The sequence below is a fragment of the Durio zibethinus genome, chromosome 6 (genome assembly GCF_047325235.1).
Source record: "Durio zibethinus cultivar Kanyao isolate XHJ-2024 chromosome 6, ASM4732523v1, whole genome shotgun sequence".
Lineage (NCBI taxonomy): Eukaryota > Viridiplantae > Streptophyta > Magnoliopsida > Malvales > Malvaceae > Durio > Durio zibethinus.
In genome coordinates this window covers 3079749-3095545 of record NC_143167.1, presented here as the reverse complement: position 1 = coordinate 3095545, position 15797 = coordinate 3079749, and the positions used below count along the sequence as shown (strand labels likewise).

The 15797-nt window shown below is 30.0% G+C and overlaps 1 pseudogene; it reads left to right on the top strand.

Annotated features, from left to right (window-relative positions):
• Nucleotides 1–9120: 9120 nt before the first annotated feature.
• On the top strand, nt 9121–15165 carry LOC111284236 (protein argonaute 4-like; annotated as a pseudogene).
• The last annotated feature ends 632 nt before the right edge of the window (nt 15166–15797 follow it).

Genomic DNA, 15797 nt, shown 5'->3' with positions numbered 1-15797 from the left:
TCATTGTATACGAATTATAGTGAATTTTTAAAATTACCTCTTGTGTAGTTTTTACATAACTACAAAGTGTCTAGTAAAAATTCAAAATTTTTTCTTAAAAAATTTAGATTTTGATTTTGTTTGATCCATTAGAAAGTAGACTAAAGGAGCTTTCCAACCATATAAAATTCAAATATTAAAACTTTGTGAATTAATACAGAAAAATAAAACAAGTTTAATGTTAAAAAACTTTATTCTTGTAAAACAACTTTCTTAAGTTAATCTATTTCTTAAAACAAATATTATCAAAATTATATTAAGTTCAAAATGAATAACTTCAATTTAAAAACAACAATTAAACTTTTTATTTAAGCTCAAACAAATAATCTTTAAAGATAGATTTGGTTTGAAAAATATGAAAACAAAGAAAGGTTTATTTATACTTTGAAAAACATATTATTTTTTTAATACCAAAATATAAAACTTAAAAACATGTACTAAATAAATCATTTTTAAAATCTTGGTCAAGCTTATTTAATTTATTATTTTATCATTTTAAAATAAGGATCAATTCAAAGCTAACATAGCTGATTCATACAAAATAAATTAAAATAATAGAAATAAAGATGTAGATTTATAATATACAGGTTATGATTATTGTGGACACCCAATTTAGTCCATATCCCGAACTAATCGAATTTAGTCTCGATTTAAGCCTAATTGAAAAATTTTATATTTTATTCTTATTTTTATTTCCTTTATCTTTTTATTTTCACTGCATTTATCTGTATATATATATATTATTTATTATTTTGTTTAATTTTATGTGATTTTTATTATTTGTTGATTATCCTTAGTTATATCAATTTGTTTATTTTTACCATTCTTATCATGTTTTTACATTCAAATTATCTTATTATTAAAAAAAAAAATTTGAAAGCCTATTCAGTGACGATCTTCGTAGGAAACAGTTTAAGATTAAGTGATAGTTGTTAATTTTTTAAAAGAAATTCTAATCTTGATAAAACTCCTCTAGTTTTTTTTATAAATAATGTTCTAATGAACAAAAGCAAAGACACAGAGAAAATCAGAGGAAATCATATAGAAAAATCGAGCAAGAACCACCCCACAAACAAAATCCAAGCAAACTCCAGCAAGTCCCTCGTACCAAGTCTTCATACCTATTCACTAGTCACCAAAAATCATACCACCTTCATCACCCCACACACCATGTACACTGTCACCATCGCAAGAACCGATCGAAGGCCCTCTTTGTCAATTCCATTCAGCTTCAATTCCCTTAGTAAAATCACAAACCTCCAACACATATAACCACTAGACTACCTATTGTCACCACCTTCCCTAAACCATTGGAAAGAACCCATATCACAGAAGTTAGTTGCGATAGTCCACAACAGTTTTAGCTGAGACCTCATGCCTTTATAAGTATCAATTCCACCCACCACCGAGTCTGTCTTTTACCACCATAAACCTGCCAACAATCTCAGCAAATATTCACAATATCAACCACAGTATAGGAGAGCAAACACAAAACCACAACAAACTAAACATTAACACAAGCAAAATCATTTAGGAATTCGATAAAGATACATACAATCATAGAACCCATAATAGGCAAGGAGAACACCGGTGACAGAAAAAGATGCGGCAATAGTGGTCTGCGACGATCAATGTGAGATTTTGGAGATCGAAAACGATAAAAGTACAGAGTAAGTGCTGGAGACAGGCATATCTAAAGATCAACTTGATCGAATAGTAAAGAAAATTGAGCAGAACCGCAGCTTTAACTACAATCTAAGAGGTTTTGGACCTTTTCAAAGGAAACTAATTTCAGAAAGAGGGAGAGAATGTCGAAAGGAGCTTGTGGAGATCTTTTGGAACGATTTCAATGACGGTGAGTGGCGACCAATGGCAGTGTGCGATGACGGTAGCAACAGACGGCCACCGATTTTTGCATTTGGCTTGAAGCTTGGCTTTGTTCATTTGGGAACTTAGAGTGAGAAAGATATATATGATTTTTAGAGAGAAAATTGAAAAGGAAATGGAAAATTTTTAACTTTTAAATTGATTTTAAACATTATATTTTAAATAGTCAACACCTGCGCGTTTGCCATTAACTCGACTCAGAACCCGCATTGGAAACCCAAAACCCTAGAGTCTAGTTTTTAGCTAAGTTGTTGAATCAAGCCATGAGCCAAGCCGAGTTGATTTTTTCTTTTGAGAGGAGCCAAGCTATCAAGTCGTATTCAAAAGGCGAGCTAGAAACTTTTCTTTTGTATTGTTTTGGTACTTTTACCTTTTATTTTATTTTTTATTTTATTTATTTGTTGAGTTAGAAAAGAATGTGAAAAATGAAAAAATAAAACATTACCAATATATTATAGGGTTTTAAAATAAATAATTAATAATTTTAAAAATTGAACAAATAAATTTTACCAACATGTTTAAAGGTTAAAATTTTTTGAAAAAATGAATTTTCCATAAATAAACCTTATCGACTTATTGAAAATTTTGTAATTTTATAAATCAGGTTTTACCAACATATTCAAAAATTTTATTAATTTTTGACAAAAATTAAAATTTTAAAAAGAAATAATTTTCATAAAATCTTACCAACATATTGAAGGATATTTTTTAACAAAAAATCTTATCATCACATTGAAAGATATTTCTGAAAATAAAATATTTATATAAAAATTAGATTTTGAATCTCTAATGATGGAATTACTAAAAGCGTTGTAAATAACAATCTCTATGTAAATTCTTAAGTATAAAATTCTTTTTAAATTTTACCAAATTATTGGAGAATTAAAAAAAGATTTTCAATATCAAGATTCTCCAAAATCCCACATATTATAAATAAAAGTTTTTATAAAATATTAATGAATTCGACGATAAAATCTCTTTAAAGTATAACAAATAGTTTCATTGAATGCTCTTGAAGTGAGAGAATGCCCTAAGTTTATTACCAACATATTAGAGTAATTTTAAGATAATTTTCAATAACTAATTATTTGATAAAATTTTGACGGTTTTAAATAACAGGAGATCAAACTGGTACCATCTTTTGGATGGTTGTTGCAAAGGTACTCTAACATTTCTTATACGTAACCAAACTTCTAGATCTAATCTTAATTTCGTAGACATGAATATACCTTTTAAAAATATCTGAGTCAAACTTAGGACATCTTTTTAAAATGAAATAGATTCAATTAAGTGACCAGTTGCACCTAAAGAAAAAATATTGGTGTTGACTCTTTAAAATAAAGTCTAGCGGTAAGTCTACTAATCTATACGTTATGATAGTTATTAATGTGATTTTATGAATTAATTGGTTATAATTCATCAAACATATTAGGATTATTAATTATCAAGCAAGCTAAGAGAAAATATTTGTTAACCCTAAGAAAAAATTTACTAAAACTTATATTCCTTATCATTCATTTCTGTAAAATTTTTCTTAACCATATAATCAAAACCTTTTTTTAAAGAGTACATTAGTAAAAAAAAAAAAATCCTATATTATAAAGATAGTTTCACCAACAACAATAAGAGTTTCTAAAATGTGGTAACCAACTTGAACTCAAATTACCATAACAAAATTATTGACAAAAAAAGATATTAACATAAGTGAAAATAATCAACATATTGCATTTAAAATATGCTACATATATAGTTGATTCATACAAAATAAATTAAAATCATTTGATAGAAGTGAAGGTGTAAGCATGCATGCATGCTATGCACCAAAAATTATACTAATATATTTTAAACATAGATAGCAACTCTTTTCATCTATACACCTAAATCCATAAAATAACTATAAATGTATTTGAATTTTCCAAAATCAAGATAATAATTAGTAGTTGAAAAAAATAATAAAAATAGTAATTAGAAAGAAAACACTTAACTTTCGAACAATTGATTTTCAATAAAGGTTAAGGGAGGCCCAATTCAATAACCAATTGTTCAAAACTCATATTTATGAAATATATTATGATAATACAAAAAATATTTGAATTCCAAAGCAAAATGTATATTCCAAACTTAAAAAGTCTCTTCTCAAAATGTTTTTTAAATAAATTATTATTCGACTATAAAGCATGCATATGAAAGATTTTAACAAAAAAAAGAAAAAAAAACAATAGTAACCAAAACAATATAAACATAAACATAAAATGATAAAAACTTTAATATAATTAACTTTATTAACTTTTTTGCATTTAATCTATCTATATATAACATCATTAAAAAAAAAAGACTATCTTTACTCCATGACAAAAAGAGTATCACCAATTTAAAAAAAAAATGTAATGATGTAATCTATTTCTTAAGAATCCTAAAAAAAAAAAAAGGTTTATCAAAATAAAAACCTAAAGTTATGTATACACAAGGTATGTTGCAGATCAATTAAAAAGGTAACTTTAAAATAATGAAAGTGAATATTGAAATAATAAATATTATGAGTGAATGATGGTCAAATAATAGCAATTGGTTATGGAGAGTGAAATAATTTATTTCATTAACTTAATAATGTAAAATCAATTAAATTTTTTATTTTTTATATTTACACTTGGCTTAAATTAATTACTCAATTGAATACCATACTTTATCAAATATGAATATATTAAATAATTGGTTAGAAGTCTGCTCTTACTTTACATACATATGGAAGAGGTAAGTTAATTAAAAATTTAAAAAGAAATAAATATAATCAATGCATTGAAATATTTTAAAATTATATGAAATCAAATAAAATTGATAAAATACAAAAAAAAAAGTGTCGATTGTTTAATACCGTCCACATATTAGAATGCAGGACACCTTGGATTTTTCCTTTCCACCAAAAACTTTGGTTTTTATATATTTATATTATATTTGAGCTTGGTAAACATATAAATTTTGATTTAAAAATTTAATTAAATTAGTTCATACAATTATTATTAAGAAGTAGTATTCAACAAATGTAAATTTTAAATCTCAGTACATACGACACATTTCCTAAAACCTAGATTTGGACCTATTTTGTAAAAAAATATAACTTTTATAATATGTTTAAGTAAAACTTTTTTTAATTAATTAAGTTAACCCTAATAAATGTGCATAAATAAACAAATATTATTGTGAGAAAATTACAAAAGCAACTTCTCTAGTAAAAGTGCTCTTTTTAACTAGCTTGTTGTGCCTAAGAATAGGTATGTGAAAAACACTCGCTATTCTTTTATATATTTGAGAAGGATTAAGAAACAATTATCGAGCATTTAAAAAAATAATTATCGAGCATATCAATATGTAATTTTTTAAAAGTCCTTAAAGCAAATATTGAAGCTATAGGAATTCGATTAAGCTGTGAAATATGTAAGATCTAAACCTATTTGTATGTATATACTATGGTTTTTATGTTTTATAAAAATGACTAAAATAAGGATTTAAACATAGTATTCATGAATTTTTACATTTTAATTGTGTCTATTTATTTTCATATTCTCTTTATTAAAAAAAAAATTTAGTCTTTGTTTCTTATTTTGATATATTTTTTATTAATATTTATTTATTTTATAATTAAATTTTAATCACTAAAATTAAAATATAATGCATATAACTATCAATAACTTTTAATATCTTCATTTTCAAAAAAATCTTGCTAATCGGTGTTTAAATTTTTATACTATTTATTCATCATTTTAATTTTTTTATTTAAAATAAAAAATAAAAGCACGAACTAAATGAAATTTAAAAAAAAAAAATCAAATCATCTAATTTATTTTAGTTGTATTAGTTGAAACATCTTTTTCACACTACTACTAATAATCCATTTAATTCCCTTCACTGATTTGTAAACATTACCATTATTTTACCTATTTTGAAGAAATGTAACATCTAGTATCATAATTATAAGTCTAACATTTATATTGCCATTATTAGAAAAAAAATTGGAGAATTAACAATAAAAAATTATAAATATGTTGATTTTGATAATTGTATGCGATAAAGAAAACTAAAAAAAATAAAAATAAAAAGATGTCTATGATACTTAAAAAAAAATTGTCTACCAAAACAAGAATTTACGAAATTAGATCTTTAGGATAAAATCATTTATGGATTGATAAAAAAATTTTCAACATTTTTTTGTTAAACAATATTAATTATTGAATTGAAATTGGTTGATAAAATATTTAAAATTCAATATAATAAAAAATCTACTCCTACCAAAAGCTATATAATTACTCCATATGGTGTTTAATTTTGGATATTTTAATCTATCCACACGTGTCACGTAAAATTACATCACAATTATATTTGTAAGTAGATGGTCCTCACACTATTTACCTTTTCGTTTTTCATTTTTTTTTACCAAAATCACCCTTTTCCACCCAATCCAATTTCTACTTCATTTAGCACACCCCATCGTTTAAAGTAGACAAATTTGTAATTTTGAGATTTCAATTAACTTAGAACCATCAAATTAGAATTTTAGTTAAGAATGATTTAAGATAAATAATAAAAAAATATAATCAATTTATTTTCAAATTAAAAATACATCAAATAAAATAAAATTCATTATTATATGACACAAAGTAACTTTTTAAGATTGTACATATATGTCAATAATATAAGTCATCTATATTGAATATTTTATTTTTACTAAAGATTTTAACTTTTATATATTTATGTAAAATGATTAATTATGCCAATTAATACTTTTTTAATAAATGATTATTGCTATGCGACTATAGTATAGTAAAATTAATTTGTCTTAGTTCAAACATTTTATTTTAGATAAGTTTTAGTTGTCTTTAATAAAAAAGTAATGACTTTTTTAATATATTTGATACCATTCTTATATCTTAAGTTTATATAATGAGTTTATATTTGACACATAATCAGTGTACAAATTTTATATATAGTCACTAAATAAAATGAAATCATTTTATTAATAAGCAAATATTAATTTTTAAAATAAATATATAAAAATTAATTTTAAAAAAATTTACATATTAATGAAGTGATATTATTTTATTCATCTTATTAATAATATCATTTAATTCACTGATAACGTATAAAATTTATATACTAACAATGCATTAATATAAACACTTATATAATTATTGAAAAAACCTTAATCATTCAAAAAATTTTCATGCATATTATGAATAAAGTATTGACCAGGTGGACGGTGCAGATGTGGTAAAGCAGCATAATCGTGTAAGTCGCGATGCAGAGGATATAAATTAAGGCAAAGACAAAGACGGGTGGTCCCTGGGGGTTCATTTCACTCGCTTTATAGCTTTTTTCGTGAGAGAAAAAAAACGATAAGAGGGTATTTGTATTTGCGAGTCTCTTTGAGTTTTAGGGTTTCTATCTTTCATTTGCTCTCCAAATTTCAGGTATTTTTTTCTCTGAAACCTGTTTGGTTTCAGTGTTTTTCTCTTGTGTTTTTCATCTTTGGACTTTTTTTACTGGTTTTTTGAGGTATTTTTGAAAGTTCCTTTGTTCTTGAAAAATTTTAAACGTTGTTCATTGCAATGCTGCTTCAGTGGGTGGGTTTTTCAAGGGTTTTCTTCTTTTTTGAGTATGATCTGTGCTTCGTTGCCATTTTTTGTTTCTAGTTTTCCAACAAACGCTTCAAGTTTGCACCTTTTTAGCTGTTTTTTTTTTTTTTTTTTTTTCTATTTTTAAAGACTGCAGTTTTTCGTTAGTGTAGAGCACTTTTCTATTTTGAAAGACATATACCTTTCGTAACCTTGTTATTTGATTTTATTATTCAGTTCTTTTACAGTAAAAAAGGTTTCTTTTTTGTCATCTTATCATCAAGCCATTAGAAAGCTGTGCATTTTTGCTTCAGTTGGGATTTTTAACTCCGTTTACAAGCTTTTTGTCGCTTCATGTACTCTTCCTCTGCAGCTATAGTCTTTTACTGTCTTTTGATGTGCTAAAGGTATTTACTTTCTGGTATATTTTCGTTCTACCCCTTAAATGATGCAATATATTTGGTTAAAGTTTTGACTTTTATGCTAAAAACAGTACCTTTTTGCCTCTTCATGTTAACCTTTTTAGTGCATAGCCAGCCTTGGTACCTCTGCGTTCAAGCTCATATTCTTAAAGGTTTCTTTTTTTTGGCACTCTGAAGGGTTTCTTTTTCTTTTATATTACCATTTGTGCTTATTTCTCTATTTTTTTTTTCTTGTGGAAGTTCCAGCATTCATCAACATACGCTTTTTTATTTTTTTTCTACAGATCCTCTGATTTTTAGGTAATATTGGTATCCTTCGTAAACACGTCTTTCATGTGCATGCATGTGATTTTCTAAGCATTTGTGAGGAAAAAAAAAATCTCATTTTTAAATATTATATAGTTTTGGTGCTTTGATTTTTTTTTTTTTGACGTATGAACATATTGACTTTGTTTTTCTTTTTGGCGAATGAGCATATTGTTAAAAAAAAATCTCATTTTGAATATGTAGGTAGAAAAAAAAAAATCTTATTTTGAGTATATTAGTAGAAAAAAATATCATGTTGTTGTTTTCACTTTGTTAAGATAATATATCACATGAAAACATAACATAAATATGATACAAATAAAGGGAATACGAAATACAATATTAATAAATAACACGAAAGAAATATGATTTATAATTTTAATAATAATTATATATGGTTTAACAAATTTTAAAACCATATTTCATATTTTTTTTATTTATATTAATTGTTACACATAATTTTTATAAAATACATGAAATTTAGTATTTACACTATACAAATACAAAAATTTTCAATCTAATTTTTAAGTCATTATTCTATTTTCTGAATTCTTTAAATTTCTATGTTTATGTTTCTCTAAAAAAAGATACATCTTTGTTGATTTCTCTTAGGATATTTAAAGTTTAAAAAAAAATACAATTTTATAAAGAAAAACCATATATATAAATAAACACTATCTAATTTAAGTGAACTAGATACTAAATTATATAGAATGACGAGTTTTAAAATTGTGATATGTCAAGAGTGATTGTTTCTAGTTTTCTCTCTTTTGTTGGTAATAACTAATTTATCAAGTTAAGAGTAATTATTTTTTTCTGCCTGGTTATAGCTAATCTTTTTATCCATGAAATGATACTATTATCTACCTTTTAGGGAATTTGTCTTGTAGCTAATCTTAAGTGCTTACTATATTTTATTTTTCTTTCATGTAAGAAATTTTTTCTTGGTTAGGAAATGCACTCGTCTGAGGATGAGGGAAGTGGGGCAACAGGCACTCTTCCTCCTCCCCTGCCCCTGCCGCGCAATGCAGTACCAAACGAATCAGAATCTGAACCTGCAAAGAAGGTTGTACGTGTCCCAATGGCCAGGAAAGGTTTTGGATCTAAAGGGCAGAAGATATCTATTCTCACAAATCACTTCAAAGTGAATGTTGGAAGTGTTGATGGACATTTCTTCCATTACAGTGTACGTAATTGCTTACTTCGCTCTGCTTCTCTTTTTTTTCTCATTGGTAAATAGAAATTATTGATGCAAGTTTCTTCTTCTTTTGCATTTTGGTTCAACAGGTTTCTCTTTCTTACGAAGATGGTCGCCCAGTGGATGGGAAGGGTGTTGGAAGAAAGGTGATAGATAAGTTGCATGAGACCTACAGCAGTGAGTTGGCTGGAAAGGACTTTGCATATGATGGGGAGAAGAGTTTATTTACTGTTGGTCCTCTCCCAAGTACCAAGCTTGAGTTTCCTGTTGTACTTGTGGATGTTACATCCAACAGGTTGACGTGCACTTTAGATTGATTTGAAGTATTTATACTGCTCCCATTCATTGTCATTAATTTTTTATGTATAGAAACAATAGGAATGCAAGCCCTGATGGCAATGAAAGCCCTAAAGAGCGTGGAAGGAATATATTAAGACATATGCATCAGTCAAAGACTTTTAACGTGGAGATTAGCTTTGCCGCAAAGATTCCCATGCAAGCCATTCAAAATGCTCTGTATGGACAAGAATCAGAAAACTCACAACAAGCCCTGAGGATGCTAGATATCATTTTACGGCAGCATGCTGCAAAACGGTGAGTTAAAATATGTGGCTGCATATTCTTTTCTCCACTTGTAGGTTTTGATCCCGGATATTATATTTATTCGGACATTACAATGACTTTCATAGGGGATGCCTACACGTTCGCCAATCTTTTTTCCAAGATGATGAAAATAATTATACAAACATTGGCGGTGGTGTCCTAGGATGCAGGGGGTTCCATTCAAGTTTCAGAGCTACTCAAGGAGGCCTTTCACTGAATATTGGTTGGAACCTTATCTCTCAGCGCTTTTGCATTTGTGTGCTTTGTATTGTTTGTTTAATTACTATTTCTCTTTGTGTTTCAGATGCATCAAATACAATGATAATTCGACCCGGTCCAGTATTGGATTTTTTACTTGACAATCAGAATATGAGAGATCCTCACTACCTGGACTGGAACAAGGTTATCAATAACTACATTTTTTAGCCAAGTGAATTAGAGTTCTTTGCATCAATTATTAATTATTAAACCGCAATTGCTTGAAACCCTGAATAGGCTAAACAAGTGCTTAAAAATCTGAGGGTAAAAGTCAGACCATCCAATCTGGAGTACAAGATTACCGGATTGAGTGACCTTTACTGCAAAGATCAGATGTATGGTTTCCTGGTCTCACAATAGTGCTTTTTCTTTGATTTGTGCTAAATTGGCTAATATTTAACTTTGAGCTTTTCCTACTAGCATGTTGTGTAATACTTCAGTTTAAAGTTATTATTTTTTATTTGTTGTGTACTGTGTCCATAATGCAGGTTCTCATGGAAGCAGAAAAGTGCGAAGAATGAGACTGGTGAAGCTGAGACTGTGGAGATTACTGTTTATGAATATTTTGTCACCCATCGCAAGATACAGTTGGATTATTCTGCAGATTTGCGATGCATTAATGTTGGCATGCCAAATCGGCCAACATATATTCCTATGGAGGTGAATGGGTGCATTGTGGTTTTGTTTTGTTACATGATATATGCTTAGCAACTAATTCTTGTCTATGATTTGTTGTGCACCTGTTGCAATGCCATAGCTCTGCACTTTGGTGTCCTTGCAACGCTACACAAAAGCGCTATCCACTTTCCAAAGAGCTTCGCTAGTCGAAAAATAAAGGCAGAAGCCTCAAGAAAGACTGAGTATCTTGTCTAACGTAGGTCTATTATAAGCTTTTGACTCTCAACATTCCACTTGTTCTACAACTGATGAGTGTTGCAAATTTTTGTGCAGGCTTTGCATAACAGTAATTATGGTGCTGAACCAATGCTGCGTTCATGTGGTGTTTCTATCAGCTCTAATGTCATCCAAGTGGAAGGCCGTATTCTGCCAGCTCCATGGGTAGGTTAATGATATTTATCTTTCTGAATTTTGTTTGTTTCTTTGATATTTTGTACATGTATGCTGGTTGTTGAGGGTTATTTTAATCATCCTTCTTTTAGATCTACATGCCAATTGAGTTATCTTTTGATGACAGATAAGAGTGGGCGATGGTGAACATTTCTTGCCACGGAATGGGCGATGGAATTTCAACAATAAGGTCTATAGCTTCTTTGCTTTTGCAGCCTTCTATCTTACATATGTTTCATCTCTTGTTTCTCAACAGTTCAGTTATGCTTTCATAGAGATTTGTGGAGCCAACTAGGATTGAAGATTGGGGTGTTGTTAACTTCTCGGCACGTTGTGATGTAAATAAACTTGTGCGGGATCTGATGAGATGCGGAGAAATGAAAGGAATTGTAAGTTTGTTGTCTAATTTTTGTACTGGTTGTATTGGTATTGTCAGTCAGCACATACAAAGTTATAGAATTCAACTTGTTGGCTCAAGTTCTTTTCCATGTCTCTTTTTCAGCGTGTAGATAGTCCATTAGGTGTGTTCACAGAGATGAATGAGAACAGACGTCTCTCTCCTTTGGGTAGAGTGGAGAAGATGTTTGATGAGCTGCAATCTAAACTTACTCATAAAACTCCACGGTTCCTTCTCTGTCTGCTGCCCGATAGGAAAATTTCCGGTCTTTATGGTGTGCACAAACGCATCTGTTGATACATTGTCTATGCATGTTTTTCTTCAAGCCTTTTGCTTACGTTGTAAGTTCAATGAATTTTCTAAGGTCCATGGAAGCGAAAGAATCTGGGTCACTTTGGCATAGTCACTCAGTGTATGGCTCCAACTAGGTTCAATGACAAGTACCTTACGAATCTGCTTCTCAAGATCAATGCAAAGGTCTGCTTCCGTCCAATGAATTTTTTTTTTTTTTTAACTTGAGTCATTCCTCTGGTTGCAGTTCTAATCTTCTGTAGTTAAACCATAAGGGTTATTGTTCTATTTATAATTAAACCTGCTAATATCATAATCTGCTCACAGCTCGGAGGACTGAATTCAATGTTATCAATTGAACAAACACTTTCATTCCCTGTCGTTTCAAGTGTTCCAACTATGATCCTTGGCATGGGTGTGTCACATGGCTCTCCTGGGCAGTCCGATGTCCCGTCAATAGCTGCGGTAGGGAAGATCTTATTCCTTATCATTGGGTTTCTTGAGTTTCAATCAATTGCAAGCAGTTATAGAGATGTGAATTGTCTGTCTCTCTGTACTACAAATTTTGTGAGATTTTTTAATTGTATTTAATTGTAGGTGGTTAACTCCAGGCAGTGGCCTTCGATTTCCCGCTATAGGGCATCTGTTCGGACACAGTCACCCAAGGTTGTAATGGTAGATTCACTATTCAAACGAGTGTCTGACCAGGTGGATGGAGGTCTTATGAGGTACGTTTCAATCTTAAAGTTATTTGACTAACGAAGGGACAAGTGTTGGCCAAAATAAGGACATCGTTTATCCAAAAAAAGGGACAAGTTATATGCTGAAAATTTATTTTTTGTATCCTTATTATTGTTTCTCTCTTCTTGCTTGGGGCGTCATTGGGGGTGGGTTGTAATAAGAATATGTTATTCTGCTGGTAATCATTTATGTCGTAGTATTTTAACTTTTGAGAATATAATGTTTATAGTTTGTGTACCTAACGTATTTTCTTTGACATCAGGCAGGCTGTATTGGACTTTTATAGAAGCTCAGGACAGAGAAAGCCTACTCAAATCATCATATTCAGGTTTCTTATTTTACATTTTGCTGTTTCTCACGTTCATTCTATATAATATCAATATTCTAAATCATACATTTTGAAAGAATACATTTTTAGGGAACTCAGGGATGCAAAATTTGGTTTTCCTAGTTCTTAATTGCCACGGCTTGGTCTCTGCTTTGCAAACTCTATTTGTATTGACTTCAAGTAATGGGTGTATTTATTCTTTTAAATCATCTTTTTACTTGTGAAATGCTGTATTGATATTCAAGTATATTTGATCTGCTTAGTCTCTTCATGTTGCTTACAGATTGTACAAGTTGTCCTTTAAACTTTTAATCAACCTAGCATGTTCCTTGCTGCCTGCTGTTTGAAATGCTTCAGAACATTCTCATTTTTTAGCCTTTTCTATTATCCTCATTTTCTGCTCTGGCTATATGACTTAAAATGATGTAAATCCCAGCTAATGCCCTAACTAAGATTTAGATTTCTGTTTTGTATAGTTAGGTTCTATGAATGTAACATTTTTTATGAACCATCATATCTCTTTACATATTTCTTGTAATCTAGTTTGCGGTTATTTTGCTGATCTTTCTGTTACATTTTATTCGGATGCTAATGCAATATTGCTTACTTGCTCATTATTCTTGGTTCAACTCAGGGATGGGGTTAGCGAGTCACAGTTCAATCAAGTTTTGAACACTGAACTGGGTCAAATTATTGAGGTATGCAGTAGTGCCCTTCAATCATGGAAACTGAAAATTGTACATTTCTTTTTTAGTTATTCATGCAAAAAAAGTAAGAAAATTGTGCTAGTTATAAATCAGTCTTAAGATGATAGTGCTCGGGATAAAACATCTCTGGTTAACGTTTACTTTATAGGCTTGCAAGTTTCTTGATGAGAATTGGAACCCCCAGTTTGTGGTCATTGCAGCACAAAAAAGTCATCATACAAGGTTTTTCCAGCAGGGATCTCCTGATAATGTTCTACCTGGTGAGGCTCACTCATTATTTGATGCATGTCATCTGGTACCTCTGTTATAGTTGTTAAAATCGATCTTTTTTTTTTTTTTTAAATAATTATGCAGGAACTGTGATAGACAACACAATTTGTCATCCACAGAACAATGACTTTTATCTATGTGCACATGCTGGAATGACTGTAAGTTTTTCTAGAATTTTGTTTCAGTTGATGAATGGTTGTTGATTTTGCAATTTTGTCTCACTTAATTGGTCAGATATTGCCAACTACATTTGTACTTGCCATCTCTATCCAGAATTCATTGTTTGTATTTTAAGGCTGTCATGTATGTTTTGTTGTGAAAGAAAACTTACAACTGAGATTAAAGTTCCAATTGTGGCTGGTTTCCTCATCCAAGTTGTGCTCGATGCTTTTGCTGTGTCTTATGGGTATAGCCCTTCATCTTTTATTATAATGTTGCTTTGTTTTTATAATTTGTGTTTGCTGTTCAGGGAACCACAAGGCCTACCCATTATCATGTTCTCTTAGATGAGAGTGGATATTCGGTCGACGATCTGCAGGAACTTGTCCATTCTCTATCATATGTGTAAGTGTATAATCATGTGTTGTAATTTCTTCATAGATGTTTTAAGCTGTAATCACTGTTGCATTCCTTGTAATCTCTTTCTAATGCAGGTATCAAAGAAGTACCACTGCCATATCAGTAGGTAAGTATTCTGGTTGAGCTGATTCCCTAGTGTTTATGATATGCTTTTTCTCAAACGCCAAGTTAATTTGGTTTAGCTAATGATTTTCCCACTTGATCTCCAGAGAATAGTTTGCGGTTTTTTGCTTGATTCTGTATTTCCATTTCTTAAAGGTGTTTGTTTCAATCTTACTTTGGATTGCAGTTGCTCCTATTTGCTATGCGCATTTGGCAGCTTCGCAGTTGGGGACTTTCCTGAAGTTTGATGAGGCTCCCGAGACATCCTCAAGCCATGGTGGGGTGACTGCTCCTGGAGCCGTACCTGTTCCGCAGCTGCCGTGGTTGAACAAGAATGTCTCCGATTCTATGTTCTTCTGCTGAGACCTTTGGACCATGTTTTCTATAGGCTTTTGGTTTTACCAACAACTGATCTGAAACTCTTTTTAAGTATATTTAACCTTTAGAGTTAGGGCTATCAGACTTGTTCTGATGATGATGTGCTGTTCTCTGAATCATCATCCATTTTGATTATAAACTTTTTGGATGCTTAGCCCCTAACGTATCTAAAGATATGAATGCTTGACTAGGTAATTCACAGTGGCTTTTTCCTGTTTGGTTTAGAGAAGTGGTTATACTACTGCCCTTTACTCTGTTCTCTTATTTACTGTTAGGCTAGGGTATCAGTTGCTTAACCAGTTAGATGTGGCTTCTGAGTAACTACTTTTGTTGGTTTCTGATGCTTAGAAAACTATACCACTTCTCTATTATATAATGTAATGCTTTTCTGTGGCAAGAATGAGTCATATTTCTAGCTTATTTAATTTTTCAGGAAAGAGTTTGTTGGTTTTGGTAGGAAAAAAAATAGCATGCAAAAATTTATAGACAATACTTCCTGTTAAAAACGAATCTCCACTGTTTCATGTACCAAAGAAAAAAGAAACAGAAATATTTCAAAGGAGTATCCATTTCAAAACGATGGCAACCATAACAAGCAGGATCAACTTTCCAGAATG